At 44.1% G+C, this 22,187-nt stretch overlaps 1 protein-coding gene across 1 annotated transcript in view; it reads right to left on the bottom strand.

Annotated features, from left to right (window-relative positions):
• ZDHHC5 (zinc finger DHHC-type palmitoyltransferase 5) overlaps nucleotides 1-11,060 on the bottom strand; it is a 55,995-nt gene extending 44,935 nt beyond the window's left edge. The window contains exon 1 of the mRNA XM_069752684.1: nucleotides 10,882-11,060. The gene's annotated coding sequence lies outside the window, so the exon portion shown is untranslated. The remainder of the gene's footprint in view (nucleotides 1-10,881) is intronic.
• Between the last annotated feature and the right edge of the window lie 11,127 nt (nucleotides 11,061-22,187).

The raw sequence follows: 22,187 nt of genomic DNA, 5'->3' as shown, positions 1-22,187 counted from the left end.
ATACTACGTGGGCTGTGCAATATACTACGTGGCTCTACAATATGCTACGTGGCTCTGCTATATACTACGTGGCTCTGAAATATACTACGTGCCTGTGCAATACACCACGTAGCTGTGCAATACACTACGTGGTTATAATAGAAAAAAAAATAGGAAAAAAAGTGTAAAGTTGCTGGAGAAAGAAAAAACAAGATGAATAGTTGAATTTTTGTTTCCGACCAGAAGCCTTCTCGCCCCACATGCAATTAAAAACCGTAACCTGTTTTTTTTTGTTTTGTTTTTTTACGCAGTTTTCGAGCCGCGGCATCTTCAGTGTCGAGCGGTCTTACTGCCGACATGGATATTCTTGAACCGTTTGTCCCAGTTAGAATGGAGCGACAATGTGCATGCTCGGCCACTGGTCCGCTCATTTAATATGGGGCTGCTCAGTTCTTTTCTCAGCCTTTTCCCGCAGCCCCAAAGAGAATGAATGGAGTGGCGGTCACACCATTTTGTAACTGGGGTGAAAATTCCCTGATCTGCCGATCAGTGCGTGTCTCAATTGAAAATTTTAATTTTACCCCAGGTTGTGGTGATCTGACTCCTGAAACCCTCGGTAAAACAGTGGTTTAATGGGGTCTTAAAGGGAATCTGTACCAGGTTTTTGCTACCCCATCTGAGCACAGCATAATGTAGGGGCAGAGACCCTTATTCCAATGATATGTAACTTACTGGTTTGCATGTATTAGTTTTGATAAAATCAGTTTTATATGCCTCAGATCTGCCAGTTCTCTGATTGATGAGCTCTGTATAACCCTGCCCACACCACTGGTTGGCAGCCGTGTACATTGTTCATAGGTAGAAAGCTGCCAATCAGTGGGTGGGGCATGGTTTGACTACCTGGCAGAAGGCCAAGTGGTCCTCTAGTGATAATCTCCTGCTGATAAAATACTTGATGAAGCTGACATACTAAAAAGCGAAACGTACGTTGGGGCGCTCTTGGATGCGATCTAGTGCCACTTCCCCCATCTATCCTTTGGTTAGTGTTGTTCCTGCTGCATATTTGCACATTTTTGACCACTTGGTCAGAACATAGATTTTTTTTTTTTTTTTTTTTTGGGAACATACTTTCCCCTTTACCTCTCACTATGTATTATGTACTATTGGGGCATAGGTGGCGCTATTGATCTGGCACATCATCCGGTTTTAGTATCACTTTTTGGAATATATTTATATGACTTGATATGTTTTTGTAATAAAGCTTACTATTTTTTAACCCTAAATACTCCTGTTTCCTCCGATCTTCTATGTTTTCAGATTAGGTAGCATAATCCTGGTAACATATTTCCTTTAAGGGTGAGTCCCCATAAAAAATAGCAAAACCTAAGCCAGCAGATCCACCAGAGTAAATGGCAGAGCTTGTTAATAACTCTTTGCTGTTTCACCAAAAACATCTACAGTATATGCCCTGCTGGATCCTGTGTGAACCCAGCCTAGAGCAGTACAATGATGGGACTGACTGCATCTTCCTGCCCCGAGAAGGTTGACAAAACAGAATGAGTGATACTGGAGTGTAATGATGCAACACATGTAAAGTTACATCCCTCAATGTAACAACCATGTTTTATATTTTTATAGAATCAAAGTTCGAAATCCAAGGCCCAAATTGGAACCCATGACCAGGGCTATGGGGTGGGTAAGCCAAACGTCCTACTCCTCAGTTTCCCTGACTCCATAGCACTGCCTCACTACTGAGCATGTACATACCCCGACCCCACAGCACTGCCTCACTACTGAGCATGTACATACCCCGACTCCACAGCTCTGCCTCACTACTGACCATGTACATATCCCAACTCCACAGCACTGCCTCACTACTGAGCATGTACATACCCTGACTCCACAGCACTGCCTCACTACTGAGCATGTACATACCCCGACTCCACAGCACTGCCTCACTACTGAGCATGTACATACCCCGACCCCACAGCACTGCCTCACTACTGAGCATGTACATACCCCGACTCCACAGCTCTGCCTCACTACTGACCATGTACATATCCCAACTCCACAGCACTGCCTCACTACTGAGCATGTACATACCCCGACCCCACAGCACTGCCTTACTACTGAGCATGTACATACCCCGACCCCACAGCATTGCCTCACTACTGAGCATGGACATACCCCGACTCCACAGCACTGCTTCACTACTAAGCATGTACATACCCAGAGTCCACAGCATTGCCTCACTACTGAGCATGTACATACCCCGACTCCACCGCACTGCCTCACTACTGAGCATGTACATACCCCGACTCCACCGCACTGCCTCACTACTGAGCATGTACATACCCCGACCCCACAGCACTGCCTCACTACTGAGCATGTACATACTCCGACCTCACAGCACTGCCTCACTACGGAGCATGTACATACCCTGACATTACAGCACTGCCTCACGACTAAGCACATGAAGTGCAGAACAGATTCATCTCAACTAAAAACCGAGATTCTTAGATCAGGAACAGAACAAACATTTATATGATATTTCATAACTTTGCCAAATTTGTATGAAACCATTTACAGCACATCCTGCACTGTACTACTGAACCCAATTTATTATACATTTCCGGAGTCAGTCCCTTTTATATAGACTGACCCATCAAAAAGGACACCGACCGACTGACAACAGCGCCTGCAGAACCCCATGTCGATTAGCCTTACTAGATTGAGTAGTGCTAATCCGTGGCTTTTTGGAGCAGAATGCAGACAAAGGCTGCCGTCACACTATCAGTATTTGGTCAGTATTTTACCTCAGTATCTGTAAGCCAAAACCAGGAGTGGGTGATAAATACCGAAGTGGTGCATATGTTTCTATTATACTTTTCCTCTATTTGTTCCACCCCTGGTTCTGGGTTACAAATACTGATGTAAAATACTGACCAAATACTGATAGTGTGACGGCAGCCTAATACTGGACATGCCGTGGATTGTAAAACGCACAGCTGGCTCATTACTCCCAACAGTGTTCCAGCTACATAAAATACCCTGTCTCTTGCATGGACTGCACAATGTCGGTGTGGAATCCATTCACTTCTTAGCAAAGTTTTGTAAAAAAAAAAAAAGCATAAAAATAAATGATTGTGGCTAAAATTCTTCAAGCACAGCTTGAGATGTACAACACCTCCTAGTAATTAGAGGCTTGTCTGAGACTACACTTGGCTCCCTATGTGTATATTAGGAGAGAGCGGTCACGCACAGGGAGCAGGGTATGGAGAAGCCTTTAGGACTAGTCTCCCGTGCAGCTTAGTCCATACACGCATTTTAAAAGTATTTTTTCCTTGAAACACTGCAGCTTTCCATAGTGAAACATACCTGGCTGAAATGACAAAACCAATGTCTGATACATGCTGCGTGTAGATCGGGCACCATGAATCAACCACCAGGTTCATAAGAAGCTTGTTTGCCCTTTACAATGCTTTTATTCCGGCACTTTCCATGTGTCACTTTAATGTCTTTCCTACAGTCAGATTTCTCATCTTCGCAGTGCTGGATAGTCCATGGGTTGAGTCTCTAATGATTCGTAGGTTCACTTTGCAGCTGCTAGTCCACTCTGGCTAATAGGCGACTGTCCAGACCAGGGCGCCTGGGACTTGGTGTTGTTGATTCAATTACATCAGTGTTATATCAGCAGGAGACTATCACTATAGGACTAGGTGTCTTGTGCCATGTAGTCCTCCCGCTCAATGTAACCCCGCCCCCCACCATCGATTGGCAGCTTTCTACCAATGTACAATATACACAGAAAGAGCAGCCAATCAGTGGTGTGGGCGGGGTTATACAGAGCTCAGCATTCTGAGCACTGCAGCAAATAATACAGTGATTTGTATCAAAACTGCAGCAGCCAGCCCAGAAAGTGACACGTCGGTGAAATAAGGAGCTCTCTGTCCCTACATCATGCTGCTCTCAGATTATATTGCGTCGGGGCGCATCAGGAAGGCAAGTACAGTTGGCACCTCGCACTTTATTTGGTCCTCTGGGTCACAACTTGTCTCAGGTATTTACTACTCTGCATGTGACTATTATACCTTATACAGAACCCGGAATGGCTTTTATTACATAGGATCTGGTTATTATGAGTTATTCTCTATGCATGGTATATATATAGTATATGGTACCGTAATGGCATAATATCTGGGATTAATGTTACCCCTAATGATATGCACTTTGCATAAATAGATGACCTTTAATGGGACCTAAAAAAAAATTCAATACTTTATACCAGATTATATATAGTGGATGTACTGATATGGTTATTTAACCTTTATTAATAAATTAAAACAGTACATGATATTATTCCACCTGAAGTGAAAGTATATTCCTGAATGCTGCTATATGTTTATATGGAATGCTATGTATCGTGTCCTTCTACACACTCTGTTTTTGTGATGTTTTTTTCTGCCTTGTGGATTTTAATTTTCAAAATAAAGAAATGTGTTTTTATATATGGTTCTCTTCTTGCAGCTAATGAGATATAAGTCCGCTTTTTGTTGGTTATTAAAGGCTTGAAGTGCCATAGAATTGAATTAAGACGGGACATAGAGGTCTTTTCAATGTACAATATACACAGAAAGAGCAGCCAATCAGTGGTGTGGGCGGGGTTATACAGAGCTCAGCATTCTGAGCACTGCAGCAAATACAGTGATTTGTATCAAAACTGCAGCAGCCAGCCCAGAAGGTGACACATCAGTGGAATAAGGAGCTCTCTGTCCCTACATCATGCTGCTCTCAGATTATATTGCAGAAACCTGGTGACAGATTTCCTTTAATACCCTGGAAAACAGGAGAGGGAATCCAGAGCTAACAATGTAATCACTTCCATGCAAGGTGACATCTGTAGGTAATCAGTGCATATGGCTGCAAGCCTCGGAGTGCACCCAGATTACCGCACGTCACAGCCATGGCACCTGGGAATGGCAGTACAATACTCCTCTCTATTAAGCCAGAGTGGAGAGCCACTATAAAGAGCAGACTATGAGTATACTGGAATGCCACATTTCTCCAGCAGTGGCCTCTGCTACCTGCAGCTTTCCAGAGTTTCAGCTGTTGGAAAGGATTTCGGAAAAAGGTGGTCCCGAGGGTACTCCCCCAAACCCATTGTGGCTGTCTCCCATGGTTGGGATAAGACTTCTGAAATAAAATTCATTTTCAAAAGAGAACACATCTCCACACTGCTATCCTCCAAAGCCTCTGTGGTTCCAGTATGTTTGTACGTGGTTGTCCAAGGTTCCCGTGATCCCAGGTCAAGCTTGGGTGGTAGCACCCTCTTCAGGGCACGCGGCGGACAAGCACACACTGCACTAGAGGCCCTGTGATAGGACCAGCGGAGCGTGCACACAACTATCACCCATTAACCCATCAATCATATACTGTGCCCTGGGGTAGAACAATTTGCAGCCCTAACGAACCAGTATGACATGGTTTGTTGCAGGAGCTATCGCCTCCAGTCTTCTGGGTGTCCCTGGACCGTGTCTTCTCCTCCCCAAGTGTCTGCTAATCGCTCAGCTCCGCTCTCTCTTTGATCTCCCGGAGCTTACTAAACTGCTGCTGGGAAGACCGGAGGAGACTCAAAGTGCTGGTGGGAAATCTACCGTCAAGAGCAATAGTATAGGACTCCCCAGAAGTTGCAAAAGTACAACCCCAGTGTGCAACATTGGGAAATATTGTACACAAGATTCTCAGAGAGAATAAAAGGGAAGAGTCGAGAAGGTATCAGCAGATTTTTAGGCATTGACTACTACCTCCAGGCCAAATCACAGCTTAGGTCATCATTGACTGTTTGGGGTCTGATCGCCAAAAACCCCACTGATCAGACCCCATTTTTGTTCATACAGGCAAAACAATGGAGTCCCCTTCTCCCTTCTGATCTGTGGGGTTCCCAGAGGTCTCAAACCCACCAATCATTTATGGTCTATCCTATGGGGGTTGGTATTGGCTCGGCCAACACTCTGCCCACCCTGGCGGCATAATTTTGTTTCACGGTCATGTGGCTCTTGGAAAGCAGGAGGTGGGCAGTTTCAGCTGCCCCCTTAGGATAAGCTATAAAAGGTAAGGTCTTGGAGAACCACGCTATCCGGTTATGTAGACGATCCATGATGTAAATAATGTCCTAATAAATACATACAGGACACGAGACACCGACATGCTGGCAGACCGACATTAAAGCCAATTACTGCTAAAAGAGATTTCCTACTAACAAGATCATATGTCTGAAGAACGGCTCCAGAGATAAAAATACTGTTCTCATGTGCCGCCCTGGCATCTCCAAGTAAGAGTCATATCGGCATCTCCCATCATAAACTGGTGTACCCCGTAATACAGCACATGCACAGTGCAGGCCTCATTCCTAAACGACCAATGGAGATGGTAGAGAGATCCACAGCAACCAGAGCCTGGAGGTAACACATACTCACTGCGGCTGCCGCTGGTCTGTCCACAGGCCAGATCGGGAAGCTGCCACCGGTCAGTCCACAGGCCAGATCGGGAAGCTGCCACCGGTCAAGTCCACAGGTCAGAGCGGGAAGCTGCCACCGGTCAGTCCACAGGCCAGAGTAGGAAGCTGCCCCCGGTCAGTCCACAGGCCAGAGTAGGAAGCTGCCCCCGGTCAGTCCACAGGCCAGAGTAGGAAGCTGCCACCGGTCAGTCCACAGGCCAGAGCGGGAAGCTGCCACCAGTCAGTCCACAGGCCAGAGCGGGAAGCTGCCACCGGTCAGTCCACAGGCCAGAGCGGGAAGCTGTCACCGGTCAGTCCACAGGGCAGATCGGGAAGCTGCCACCGGTCAGTCCACAGGTCAGAGCGGGAAGCTGCCACCGGTCAGTCCACAGGCCAGAGCGGGAAGCTGCCACCGGTCAGTCCACAGGCCAGAGCGGGAAGCTGCCACCGGTCAGTCCACAGGCCAGAGTAGGAAGCTGCCACCGGTCAGTCCACAGGCCAGTGTAGGAAGCTGCCACCGGTCAGTCCACAGGCCAGAGTAGGAAGCTGCCACCGGTCAATCTGCAACCCAGAGTAGAAAGCTGCCACCGTCAGCCCACAGGCCAGAGTAGGAAGCTGCCACCAGTCAGTCCACAATCCAGTGTGTAAAATCTGAAGCCGGTCAGTAAACAGACCAGAGTAGAAAGGCCACCGCCACTCAGACCACAGGTCAGTGTCAGGCTGCTGCCAGTCAGTCCACAGGCCAGAATAGAAAGGCTGCCGCTGCCCAGTCCACAGGTCAGTGTCAAGGCTGCCACCGGTCATTCCACAGGTCTAAAAAGGCTGCCGCCAGACAGACCACAGTCTAGTGTAAGCGCTGACACTATTCAGTCCGCAGTGTAGTGTTGGCACAGTCATGGGTCAGTTACGCCCATTTTAGTACAGTTTCCATACCACCCTCAATAGTATCAGAGAGGTCAGCAGTGTGAGAGGACCTGTCATGTATCCTCAGAAGACTTACTGCATGACTATTTTCTATTGACCAAAGGGGGACCCATCGCATCATATATATGCAAGGTACCGAATGAATGGCAGCAAAGAGAGATCTTGAGACCTGACGTACAGGTGGTGTTCTTTAGAGCATCCCTGCCCATATCCTAACAGAGGGTATATACACAGTGTTGGAATATCCCCCTGCGTTGCTGATTTCTACTTTTTTAGGCAAACAGTTATGCAGCCTGAGCCGGCCCTATGATAGCTCCCATTATAAGGATTATAAAGTACTAATGAATGACAAGCATAGCCTTCAGCACAACAATGACACATACATGAGTCACAGCGCAGCATTAGATAGCTTCAGTGGTAGCTTTCACTCCTGTTAAAATAGGAGAAAGATTTTAACCCAGCAGCAGCCAATAATCCAGAAACTCTTATAATCCATTGGTGCATTCAGATGGGTAGATAATCGGTGAATGAGCCTTCGTTGGGACATTCTTCACCCCATTATCAGCCCCTATAAGCAGACCAGCGATAACCCAAAGAACTAAGGGTACCGTCACATTAAGCGACGCTGCAGCGATATAGACAATGATGTCGATCGCTCTAGCGTCGCTGTTTCGTCGTTGTGTGGTCGCTGGAGAGCTGTCACACAGACAGCTCTCCAGCGACCAACGATGCCCAAGTCCCCGGGTAACCAGGGTAAACATCGGGTTACTAAGCGCAGGGCCGCGCTTAGTAACCCGATGTTTACCCTGGTTACCATTGTAAAAAAAAAAACAAAAAAAAAACACTACATACTTACATTCCGATGTCTGTCGCGTCCCCCGGTGTCAGCTTCCCTGCATTGTGTAATCGCCCGCCGTAAAGCAGAGCGGTGACGTCACTGCTGACAACTTGATTTTGCAGGACAGAACAATCCTATCATCAATTGATCTGCCCCCATCGGGGCTAATTCTGTGTAATCTAGCCCTCATTAAAGGTGCATAGGCAGCCGAAATTATAGAATGTTGAAGAAGAATTGGAAGGGACCTCCTGGGTCATCTGGTCCAACCCCCTGCTCAAAGCGGGATTCACTAAACATCTCAGACAGATGTCTGTCCAGCCTCTGTTTGGAGACTTCCATTGAAGGAGAACTCACCACCTCTCCTGGCAGCCTGTTCCACTCAATGATCACCCTCACTGTCAAAAAGTTTTTTTAATTCTAATATCTTATCTGCATCTTGTCCCTTTCAGTTTTATTCCATTGCTTCTCGTATTTCCACGTGAAAATGAGAATGATCCCTCTACACTGTGACATCCCATCAGATATTTGTAGACAGCTATTAAGTCTCCTCTCGGTCTTCTTTTTTGCAAGCTAAACATTCCCAAATCCTGTAACCGTTCCTCATAGGACATGGTTTGCAGACTAAACGCCATTCTGGTCACTCTTCTCCGAATTTTCTCCAGTTTTTCACGGTCTTTCTTAAAACGTGGTGCCCAGAACTGGACACAGTATTCCAGATGAGGTCTGACCAAGGAGGAGTAGAGGGCAATAATGACTTCATCACCTCTAAATCCACCGATGCTACATTATGTTTAATCTCAGAAAACCAGACCCAGGAGACTGAGCAGAAGGAGCCAGAGTGGAGATACCGCCGATTACCAGACACTTTTTCACCCCCCCTCCCATGATAAGTAGTGACCATGATATGATTCTTGGTGGGTTCCAGGTGTCGGACCACCATGCTCGATGACTTATCACCCATTAGGCCTTATTCACATGTCAGTGTTTGTCATACGTGTTCTGTCCGTTTTCCCACCGGCCAAACATGTCCACATCATATTCCATGGGGCTAGTCACACGCCCGGAGACATGTCCCTCGACCAACCCAATAAATTATGTGGGCACCGCCATGACCCGCTGCTCGTGACCAACACACTCCTCCTAAATGGGCAAGATTGAGACACCTCTGATCCTGGCCAACTCCTCCCAGGGAAGGCTTGGGAACACCTACAACCTGGCGGCCATGGACGACCCCTCCACTCTTCCCTTACATTGTTACTTTTCCTAAGGCCTCTGTCTCTGCTGTCTGGGAGAGGTAGTTAGCGACATTGTACAGTAGACAGTCTTAAAGGGGTTGTCTGGTCACAAGATATTTACAATAGGTGACTAATATGAAATATGTGGGGGTCCGACTCCAAGAACCCCACCCACAACTAGATTTAATCATTTACTCCCTGCGTAGCTGCCAGGTCCTGCAGAACAGCGGCTATTCTCCTGAATCAGAGCTGGTAGCAGCCGCCACACATGGGGCAGCTCCGTTCAAGGGTTACATGTTGTAGCAGCTGTATATAGGAATATTGCAGAACATTACATGATACAGTAAGTAAAGGGGTTGTACCCAGCTGGCACCGTGCCCTGCGAGACCAGGGAACACCAATAAGTATTGACCACAAACCTGACAATCCAGTCCGACAACCCAATCACAAAAATTAGATCTGTGAGCAATGCGACCACATAGGTTTTGATGTGTAGAGCAAGCAGCACGCGTATGGGAGAGGTGCAGCGGGAAGATAGGGGGCACTGGCACGTTCTCTCCATGTGAGGAGCCTTCAGGAAAAATAGATATTGGGGAGGGAGGGAGGGGGGACCATGGTGATGCATGGGGTGGGGAGCTGGGGGAAGAGAAATGGGAAATAGGTACAGGTCAATACCAGGAGGAGAGCGTTGGCGACCTACCCCAATACCCGATCTAGGCCATACACTGGTACTGCCAGGGAAATAAACCAGGCTCAGGTAGTGGGTGATCAGGGCATAGTGGCACCACCAGGGTAATGGGTCTAATATCCATGTAGCTAAGCTCATGTCAGGGGTCATCAGAGGGGGCGGCTTATCTGTAGGGCACAGGTGCTGCCGGGCACGGGTGCAGGACGATCGGGGCACACTGGCACCACCAGTATCTAAGCCCATGTCTGGGAACATCAAAGGGGGCGGCTAATCTGTAGTGATCAGGTGCAGGGCGATCGGGGCACGGGTGCTGGGCGATCGGGGCACGGGTGCTGGGCGATCGGGGCACGGGTGCTGGGCGATCGGGGCACGGGTGCTGGGCGATCGGGGCACGGGTGCTGGGCGATCGGGGCACGGGTGCAGGGCGATCGGGGCACGGGTGCTGGGCGATCGGGGCACGGGTGCAGGGCGATCGGGGCACGGGTGCTGGGCGATGTATAGACGGGCAGGACACACAGACAGGAAATCACACACGTCCACTCCTGCCTCCACAGACCGCCACGCAGCCCATCTCGACACCAGGCGCCACAGTCACAGTACAGTCACAGTACAGGTAACACAATCACACAGGGAGTAGCCGAGCTCGTGATATTTGCACCAAATCCGGGTCGAAATGACAACCGGGAGCGGAACGCCCGGAACACCATTTTGCTATTCTCACCTGGCAATTAAAGGGTGGAGATGCAGTTTCCAGGCCCCTCCCACATATAATCCGGGAGTCTATCGCGACGTGTTGCGGTTAGTCCTCTCCGCTGTAGCCTCCGGTCGTTCGCGTTTCCCCTGGACTTCACTCAACTAGCTCTCGGGCCTAGTCACCTCCTATTGGACGTTACCGAGAGTGACGTCAATAGCAGCGGCGTTCCTCCTCGCTTCTGATTTGCGTCTAGCGTTATCCCCGCCCCCTTCGGTGGTTTTCGAGCTCTGCTTGGTTCCTGACGAGAAGCGAGGCTGTGATTGGTGGACGCGGGGAATGGCATTTACGAGAGGGGAAAGAACGGCTGGCTCTATAGCGAGCGCTTTACAGGCTCCGACAAAATGGCGGCTGCCAGTCACAGCATAGGAGACAGTATATAGGAGAGGCACTGCAATCCTGAGGTGACCGCAAGCTGAACACTGCTAGGGGTTTGTCTTTACTACTGGCCTATCTGTGAACACTATCTCCACATTAATGAGGTGTTCCCATCTTCTAGTCAGGTCATATGCCCAGGATACTCCATCAATGTGTAGAAGGTGCAGGTCTCACCAGAAGGACCCCCTGTATCTGCTGCTGTCAGTGAAGAGGTGGTCAGCCCTCCCATACCAATGAATGCCCACCTTTTCCCTGATAATGGGCTAGGGGTCCCATTGCGGGGGTCTGCACCTGCTGTGCACCAATGGCGTGTCCTGTGCCTACAGCATAAAGGTAGGAGATGGTTAGTAGCTTTATACGAGAATCAGGAGCTTTGTGGCAAAACATCAATTCATTTTATTATTTAGAAAAAAGGTATCGTACAGCGACACATAACAATATCCAATATACTCTGCACCCTGGTGACACTTGATCACTGTATCCCACCCTAGACAGACAGGGATGCTGAGCAAGCGTATGGCAAGGCAAGTCTGGGCTGTTTGGAAGGCTATGCAACAATAATAATTACCAAAGTCACCCAAAGTGCTTGTGCATAGCTACATGATAAATATAAATAATGCACCCATTCCCATAGTAGTAGCAAAAGTGTCACCAGGGAGAACGCAGGAACCACCACGCGTTTCGCATGCACAGTGTTGCTTCCTCAAGGGAGATACAGAGTAGGACCCTCCACAGGCTTTTTGACCACTAGGACATGTGATCACATGGCATCCCTGAATAAATAACAGCCGGGAATGTTGGCGCATGTGCACAGCCCGCCGCAATCAAGGGAGGCCGCGCATGGCTGGGGAAAGCTAGGCAGATAGCCTGGACCCTGGGCATGCACAGATGCCCGGGAGCTGTGGCGGGGTACGTCCAAGTAAAATTAGGCATGTATATTCATTGAAAATGTTTGGCCTAGAACCCACACAAAGTTAGAGTTTCTATGCAGGTGGATTTATTTTCCTACATGCAAATTCAAGAGGTGCTAATTTGCATATGATACCTGTTCATTACAGGAAACTGTGGATAACCATGTGTTGATTTCATGCCTTCAGGATTTTAAAGAGACACTGCCTAGTAAATATACCCCTGCGGGCACTTCATTTGCCTGCAGGAAATAGTGGCCTCCCACGTGTTGATCTGATGCACACAGTATTCCAAGGGGTATTGTTGAGCAAATGCACCCCTGCTGGCTGTATATTGTCTGCTACTGATTGTTTTTCGTGGGGAATACTACTAAACCTCAAGCATGATTTTGTGGCCCTTTCATATGCAAATTAGCACCTCTTGAATTTGCATATAGGAAAATATATCCACCTGCATTGGAATTCTAGCTTTGTGCGTGCTCTAAAAGCCAACATTTTCAATATACACATGCCTAATTTTATTCTTGTATGATGGCACTATAAGGCTACTAACCTATTCTGTGCACACTATCACTGTAGTGGCGTCTATACCTATTACTCTAGTATCTCTATCAGAGGGAGCACTTCGATAATCCCAATCCCTCCTCCTAAGCGCGGGTTCACAATTTCAGATTTTCTTTCATTGCATTGGTCAGATTATCTGCCGCTGGGTTAAGAGACCAGTCAGGAGCGCCATTGTGGCCATTCATACTTGTTAAAATATGGTTATTTTGCACATTTATTTAATCAGGACTATTCACCAGGTGCTTACTCTTAAAGAAAAATGTCATGGTATTCTCATAAAAAGTATAGTGGTTTATTGAATTGTCCACAGAAAAACCACATTGCAGCAAAACATAAAAATAGATGAAATAGTTACGAACAGATTGTCCATGTATAAATATCAGCGCTTGTTACTCATCTTTCCCAGAGTTCTGAATAATAAGACCGTGTGTCTGTTTGTGTGAAGTCCGAAATCATCATGGTTATCAGCTGTTCATGGCTATCAGCTGTTGCTTCCTTGTCCGACCCATCGGATGTCCATGGAGAATGATGGTGAAGGCAGGAGGTGACAGCTCCTACGTGACAAAAGGCCCCACCCTCCTAAGAGATGTTATTTATATGTCCCACAGATCACGTGTTCTCTGTATATGATGTTAACTTATACTCTGAGCTACATACACAGAAATAGCTTTTGTAATGTCAGCAAGAAGCAATGTGCTTAGTACAGAATTGAGAATAAGAATAATTCAATTAATTAATATTTAACATTTAACAATTCACCCTTTTGAGGGTGACAGACATTGATTGGAACCCTCAAATTAAACATATTAGATTTTCTTTATGTTATAATAATAATATCAATAATATTTGTTATATGTTCTCAATAATATGTAAATTCATGTTATGGAAAGCCGTGACTAATATTCATATAAAATATATATATATTATACTTCCCTATATCTACGTGAAGCATCTCAGGTCTGATGTCATCTGGTCTTCATCTTGATGTCTTCTTCTTGGTTCTTTTAAAACAATCTTTATTATAAGTCTTTTGTAATAGATGATAGCATGTAGATATGTAGAGACTGTGTGTCATGTGTCAATCAAAGTCCATAAATTCAAATGTTGATAAGAAAACAAAGTTCATAGATGAAATGTAGCTTTAATATCTGTGCAGTGTCACCTTTAGAGACCTGGACTTACATTGGCTCGCCTTGGAAATCATCTGGAATCCTTCCATATCATCCGCATTGGTCTTGGAACAGATGTGACGTCTTTGGTCAGCACAGCAAGGGTTACAATGACTCTTCCTTGCTAAACATAGCACCATAACCAGTCCTTAGTGCACAGGACACATGTCAGGGTTGTAGCGTCCTGACAATTACCTGATTGTTCACCAGCTTTCATGGAAGTCTTATAGGTGATAGGAAACCACTGGAATGTGATAAAAACGTAGTAACACAGTTCATCTTTGATACTGTACTCAGTTGTCAGTGATGGATGCTGCAGTTGTGAGTGGTGACATGAATTGTATTTGACACAGTCTATTATTACTCAGAAATCATAGCATTGTTACCTTGTGAGTAGTGTTGAGCATTCCGATACCGCAAGTATGGGGTATCGGCCGATACTTGCGGTATCGGAATTCCGATACCGAGATCCGATACTTTTGTGGTATCGGGTATCGGATCAATAGGGATGTGTAAAATAAAGAATTAAAATAAAAAATATTGATATGCTCACCTCTCCGGCGGCCCCTGGACATCACGCTGGTAACCGGCCGGCTTCTTTGTTTAAAATGAGCGCGTTCAGGACCTGCGAATGACGTCGCGGCTTCTGATTGGTCGCGTGCCGCTCATGTGACCGCCACGCGACCAATCAGAAGCCGTGACGTCATTCTCATTCACTAAACTCCTAATTCTAGGAATTAAGGACCTGCGAATGACGTCACGGCTTCTGATTGGTCGCGTGGCGGTCACATGAGCAGCACGCGACCAATCAGAAGCCGCGACGTCATTCGCATGTCCTAAACGCGCTCATTTTAAACAAAGAAGCCGGCTGGTTACCAGCGTGATGTCCAGGGGCCGCCGGAGAGGTGAATATATCAATATTTTTTATTTTAATTCTTTATTTTACACCTCACTATGGATCCCAGGGCCTGAAGGAGAGTTTCCTCTCCTTCAGACCCTGGGAACCATCAGGATACATTCCGATACTTGATGTCCCATTGACTTGTATTGGTATCGGATATTGGTATCGGCGATATCCGATATTTTTCGGGTATCGGCCGATAGTATCCGATACCGATAATTTCAAGTATCGGTCGGTATCGCTCAACACTACTTGTGAGACTTCTGGATAACGACTTTTTCTTCTTGCAACTTTTAAGAATCAATTGAATTTAGAAATATGAAAAGACTTTATTAACTTAACGTCAGTATCTTGATTGAAGTCTTCATTCCCTATTCTATACCAAATCTGGTAATTTTCCTAACTTATAATATCATAGCTTACCATAGCAATCAATAATATCCATATAATTATTAAATGATATTTATATGGAGTTCATATTTGGAAAAATAAAGTAATACATTATTAACCATATTCTTCATGTGATAGGACATTTTTATGTCATAGGTGTAATTTCTTTTTGAACCCATAGATGTCAGCGTGTCCTTTTATGTAACAAGTATTTTTTTATTATTATTATTAAAACTTTATTAATAAACTATAATTATTAGACCAATAATATGTAAGAATGTGTAGCCATGAACCAAAATAAGAATATATATATGAATAAATGAATGAATGAGTGAAAGAATTGTCGTATTTAACTTAGAATTGAAACATTTCTTATATAATGAAACCATATGATCATTATATTTAATAAAGCAATATTCTTGTAAACATTACTTTATTAAATATTGATTTTTTTCTTCTTGAGATAAAAAATAAAAATTAAAAATAAAAATGAAGAAAAAATTAAAAATGAAAAATAAAAATAAAAATAAGGCCTTTATATGTTGATGAAAAAATGAAAAATAAAAATGAGAAAAAAATGAGAATAAGAATAAGGCCTTTATATGTTGATGACAAATGCTGAGGTTATGTCTCAGCAACACATTCCCTTAATATTTTCATAATCTAAATGCTGTCATAACCTTGGATTACCAAAATATTGAAATTATGCAGCTTTGCATATAATACCCTTCATTAGAGGAAAAAAATTACTTTTATAATATTTAATGTTATTGTACCCAATAATACCTTATTAACATTTCTTCTTTATTAAAATGTGTGAAGAAGAGGTATTGATGAAATGTGATGATGTGATTAGGATCAAAAACACATTTCCCCCTTAATATAAAAAAATATTATTTTATGAAAAAATTAATTTGTAAAAACCCAAATTAAAAATAATTGTTTTCATAACTGTCATATCAACTTTGTGACTTATATTTGTTTGAAGATATGTACTCATCTATGTAACTATTAAAAAAAAACACTGAATATCATAAAATTATCATTAGGAAAAATGTTCTAAATGTAGATTTTCTTGATAAACCATATTGATGTGTGATTGCACTTATTCACTATTAACTAAATCAAGAAATAATAATTACTAAAGAAATATAGAAATATATGTTGAGTAAATAATATTTAAATATATCTTAATATTCTAATAATTTAACTGAATCTTATTTTCTCATTAACACAAGGTTTTTTCCTTTGTTTGTTTTTTTCTTTTCTTCCCAACATACCATGAATCATGAGGCCTCTCATACCGCACATTCCACGCTCCAAATCCATTTGAATGTAAAGGCTGAGGAAATTCCTAAAGCTTCTTCTTACAGCTCTAAATTGAAACAGGGGTGGGACATGTCATGCACCATGCACTGGGGAAAATATTATTACCATGCAAAGGAAATTATGTTACAAGAAAAACTTACATGTAGTACACAAATTTTAGATTGTTAGTTATATATTATACCTATTAAGTGTTAAATATATAAAAATCATGCAGTTAATAATATAACTTCCTGTGTGAATAAGACATAAGGTTATGTAAGAGGTTTCTGTGTTCAATTCCTGCTTTGAAAGTAAAATTCTAAGGGAAAATGAAAGATTATTATTATTATTATTTATTATTATAGCGCCATTTATTCCATGGCGCTTTACATGTGAGGAGGGGTATACATAGTAAAACGAGTACAATAATCTTAAACAATACAAGTCACAACTGGTACAGGAGGAGAGAGGACCCTGCCCGCGAGGGCTCACAATCTACAAGGGATGGGTGAGGATACAGTAGGTGAGGGTAGAGCTGGCCGTGCAGCGGTTTGGTCAATCGGTGGTTACTGCAGGCTGTAGGCTTGTCGGAAGAGGTGGGTCTTCAGGTTCTTTTTGAAGGTTTCGATGGTAGGCGAGAGTCTGATATGTTGTGGTAGAGCATTCCAAAGTAGGGGGGATGCAGATAAAGGTTAATTTCATATTTATTTAAAAACAAAATTTAAATATCTTATACATATGTATATATTTAATAAATGTATTTAATGTAATTCTAAATATTATTACTGGAGTCAATTTTAATTATTTCATGATACATATAAAAATACAGTTAATATATAATCTCTACTTATACAAATATGCTACAGTATTTACTGTATACTATATTAATATATATACCGTATTTTTCGCTTTGTAAGACGCTCCGGATTATAAGACGCAGCCCAAATTTTGAGGAGAAAAATAGGAAAAAAAATTTTTTAATAAATTGGTGGGGCGTCTTATAATCCATGCGTCTTATTACTTACCAGGGGTTGTGGCTGCTGTGGATCAGGGTCCCAGGGTCGTTGCTGGAGGCAGGAGTGGAGCATTGCTGCAGGCTGGGATGAGGGGGTCTGCAGGGGGCTCCTGTGCTGCAGGGGGGCTCCTGTGCTGCAGGCTGGGATGAGGGGTCTGCAGGGGGGCTCCTGTGCTGCAAGCTGGGATGAGGGGTCTGCAGGGGGCTCCTGTGCTGCAGGGCTGTCTCCGGTGCTGCGGGGGGCTCTGGCGACATTTTGTGAAAGGCCAGAGCCCCCGGCAGTTCGTCCATGCGTTCCTGTATGACTGACTCCGGGAAAATGGCCGCCGGAATCTCGAGAGATGAGATCTCAGCGCTGAAATCTCATCTCCCGAGATTCCGGCGGCCATTTTCCCGGAATTAGTCATACTGGAACGCATGGATGAACTGCCGGGGGGCTCTGGTCTTTCACAAAATGTCGCCAGAGCCCCCCACAGCACCGGAGCCTCCAGCATCACCCGGGGCAGCAGCGGACAACCCCGGCAGCGGCGGCGGACGACAGCGGCGGCGGGCGGTAGCGGCGGCGGACACCCCCTCATCCCAGCCTGTAATGGTAAGCGGTATATCCGCTTTGTTAGACGCACCCACATTTCCCCCCCAAATTTGGGGGAAATAAAGTGCGTCTTACAAAGCGGAAAATACGGTAACTGCAGAATTATATTGTATAAAATAATTACATTAATAATACATTGTATAACTCATCATATAATATAATTACATTTTTAGCAAATTCCTAAACCAAAATTCAACTCTCTGTCGATAATCTGTTGAAAAGCTCTATTTAATAAGGTCAGTTTTAGACCTTTGAAGAGCTGCTGTGATAATTGAGTGTTCAGCTCACTCCCTATGTTGTTGCACACCTGCTTCTGTTTGTCAATTTCCGCCATCTTTACAGACAGAACTGGCCCTTCAGCTTTTAACCCATTCAGAGCAACTTCTTTAATGGACTCATAGGGTTTGTAGCAAATTTGTAATTTTCTTCGTACTTTATAGATGTGATTTTGGATCAGGTTTGAAGATTTTGATTTTGGCTTTTGATAAGATTGAATTCTGCATGTTTTAAAAAACTTAGTGTGATTTGTTTTCCTTTCAAGATTCTCATGTTTTCTAGAAAAATCAAGGGATTGCACACATTCAAATAAAGAATCTTTTTGTGACGCAATAACACGAGATGCAGGATTTAAGAATTTAAATTTGTTTACAAAACAATTTATCATTGATTGTTTATTCAAATTCGTACTGACCAATTTGTACACCCTTTCAAAAATGGACATGAATGTAAAAGTACATTCTTTTCGGCCAATCCTCAATTTTAGAAGAATATCAATATCTGGAAAATTTTCTTTTAATCCGCAGAATATGAAAATTTTTAATCTTTCTACATCAGTCATGTCTTCATGGATCTCATCATTCTGGATTTTTAATGAGAGTCTCCTGGAGAAAGTTACTGGAAGCCACATTTTAAATAATTGATTTTTATTCTTATAAGTCAAATCAAACTTATCAGCAAAACTCTCAAATATCTCTGAATTTCTGCACACATGGATTTTGTCATCATATGCAGGAATGATTTTGCATAATTTTAGCAAAATTTTCTAGATTTAATTTGGAATTGGGCTTCTGAGTCGTCTATTTTTAATGGCCCTTGTACATCATCTTTGTCAGATGTCATGTCTCCTACGTTTCCTCCATCTTGTTTTTCATCATGAGTCACAAAGTCACCTTGGGTGGTCATCACAGACGTGTGTCACATCTTCCTCACTCTTCACATTACAGTCAATCTTGGGAACATCATTAGTTTCCTTAGAAATTCTTTCTACACAGTCTTTTTTGGACTTCTCTGTAACAAACTCGTTAAATACATAAACCATATGTAAAATATTTTTCAGTTGCTTTTTTTCTTTTTTCCTAGATACTAGCTTAGAATCTAACTTTAGATTTGCTATCTTGCATTCTGCAAATAAGCTAAGCCAGAAAATTTCTACACTAGATTTGTACAAACTTACAAATTCTATCTGACTTGATTTAGCATATGAATAAATTAAATCCATTTGTCTTACCTTGAAATGTCTCAGCTTGTAGTTACTTTGCTGTACAACGCTGGCTCTGGTCATCAGCACGTCTGTTTTCAGCACGTCTGTCTTCAGCACCTCCGATGCTAGTGCTTGTCAAACCGTTTGACACCTGTTAAAGTCTCTTTACTCATAGGTTCTTGTGAGATCTTTGTGACTTGAAGTTTTGAAGTGGAATTCCTGAAAACTTGCATAACATCTAGCAGAGCTCTTCTGTCTTCCCCGTGTGCAAGATTGAAGGAAATTCACGCAAAAATAGCACAAAAAAAATTCAAAACTGGCTGGCTTGGCCAATGTTAAAATATGGTTATTTCACACATTTATTTAATCAGGACTATTCACCAGGTGCTTACTCTTAAAGAAAAATGTCATGGTATTCTCATAAAAAGTATAGTGGTTTATTGAATTGTCCACAGAAAAACCACATTGCAGCAAAACATAAAAATAGATGAAATAGTTACGAACAGATTGTCCATGTATAAATATCAGCGCTTGTTACTCATCTTTCCCAGAGTTCTGAATAATAAGACCGTCTGTCTGTTTGTGTGAAGTCCGAAATCATCATGGTTATCAGCTGTTCATGGCTATCAGCTGTTGCTTTCTTGTCCGACCTGTCCGATGTCCATGGAGAATGATGGTGAAGGCAGGAGGTGACAGCTCCCACGTGACAAAAGGCCCCACCCTCCTAAGAGACGTTATTTATATGTCCCACAGACCACGTGTTCTCTGTATATGGTGTTAACTTATACTCTGAGCTACATACCCAGAAATAGCTTTTGCAATGTCAGCAAGAAGCAATGTGCTTAGTACAGAATTGAGAATAAGAATAATTCAATTAATTAATATTTAACAATACTCACTTCCACGTGATAGCTATAAAACCTAGGCCCCAGGTCGAGTCAAGCAGCGTTAGATCACAAAGCAACTTCCATTGTGGCACATTTGTGACGAAATATCTTACTACTAATATCTTATGGGCCGTCAGATCGTTTGATTACCTGGAGGGTTCTTGAACATCTATGGTTTGGTTATGGACATAAAAAGAAAGCTTTCTCCTAAAACTCATGGTTGTGTTGTTCTAAGAGTTAAAAACTACCCCCAAAAAACAAAGACAGAAAGAGATGTGCAAAGCTCTGAAGTGGGGTTGGAGAAAAATGCCTCCTTGGTAACTGGATCGCAGCTATTTCCCAGAAATCACCGGTCCCACCGTCAGCAATGAAGGAAAGACTCTGGGATACGATCGTGGGAACAAGCCCTGATATGAATAATTTGATTGCACTGGCATTAGTAAGGGCGATTTCACATTGTGCTTCGTGTCCCCGTTGGGGCAAACGTCCAAAATCCTCCTCAAAACGGGGTCTGGACACATGCGCCAACGGGGCCATAGATTGCAATGGTGACGACAGAGCGACTGTGCGCTCTGCTGTGCATCATTTTCAGAATTGTATGCCTCCTGTAGGTGGATACTCAGATGTAGTAGACTGGGTGTGAATGTCCGCCTCCTGTAGGCCGTCACCATTAAGTCTATGGCCCCGTGTGCACATGCGTCCGAACCCCATTTTGAAAAGGATTTCGGACGTTTGCCCCAATGGGGACACAGTACACAATGTGAAAGCACCCTTACAGATGACAGTGAAGTCAAATTATTCATATCAGGGCTTGTCCACACAATCATATTTTAAGCCCAAGTACTATCCATGAAAAGAATGGAGCGGGTTGTGGTCTATATACATTATATTCAGAAACCAATAGGTTTCTATGTTTCCCAAATGACTCCAACAAGAAAAGCAATGTACATTAAGTACAAAAGATCTAGTTGTCATTTGTTTTTTTGGGACACAGCACTGTTAGACATCTTTAAAGAGCCACACAGTCTTGGGAGCAGAAATGTATCACGTGTATACGTAGGAAGTCACCTATGGATCCTGGACCCCCATTCTGATTGATGAGACAGCCCCTGGTTGTGAAGGAAGTGACGGCATTGCAATTTATTGCTAAGCTTAGCTGTTTCCATATTTCACACAAAAAATAGACTAAAGATGAATACGCGCCTCTCAGTGAGATGGCCCCTAGAGAAAGAACTAAGAGGGATAGAGTTCAGGAGACTCTGTTTCTAGTAATAGGTGCAGTGGAAGAAAGTGGATTTAAAGCCATAGACCCATTGAGGACCTTAACCCCTCTCTGAGCTTAGACGTACTATCCCGTCGAGGTGCCCTGGGCCTATCTGACCCTCGATGGGATAGTACGCCATAGCGATCGGCTGCGCTCACGGGGGGGAGCGCGGCCGATCGCGGCCGGGTGTCACCTGCCTCTCGCAGCTGACATCCGGCACAATGTGCCAGGAGCGGTCACGGACCACGCCCCACCACATTAACCCCTGGCACACCGCGATCAAACATAATCGCGGTGTGCCGGCAGTATAGGGAAGCGCCGCGCAGGGAGGGGGCTCCCTGCGGGCTTCCCTGAGACCACCGCAGCAACGCGATGTGATCGTGTTGCTGCGAGGGTCTCCCTACCTCCCTCCCTGCTCCA

Source organism: Ranitomeya imitator, chromosome 2, assembly GCF_032444005.1.
Source record: "Ranitomeya imitator isolate aRanImi1 chromosome 2, aRanImi1.pri, whole genome shotgun sequence".
Taxonomy (NCBI): Eukaryota; Metazoa; Chordata; class Amphibia; order Anura; family Dendrobatidae; genus Ranitomeya; species Ranitomeya imitator.
This window is presented reverse-complemented; position numbering and strand designations above follow the sequence as displayed.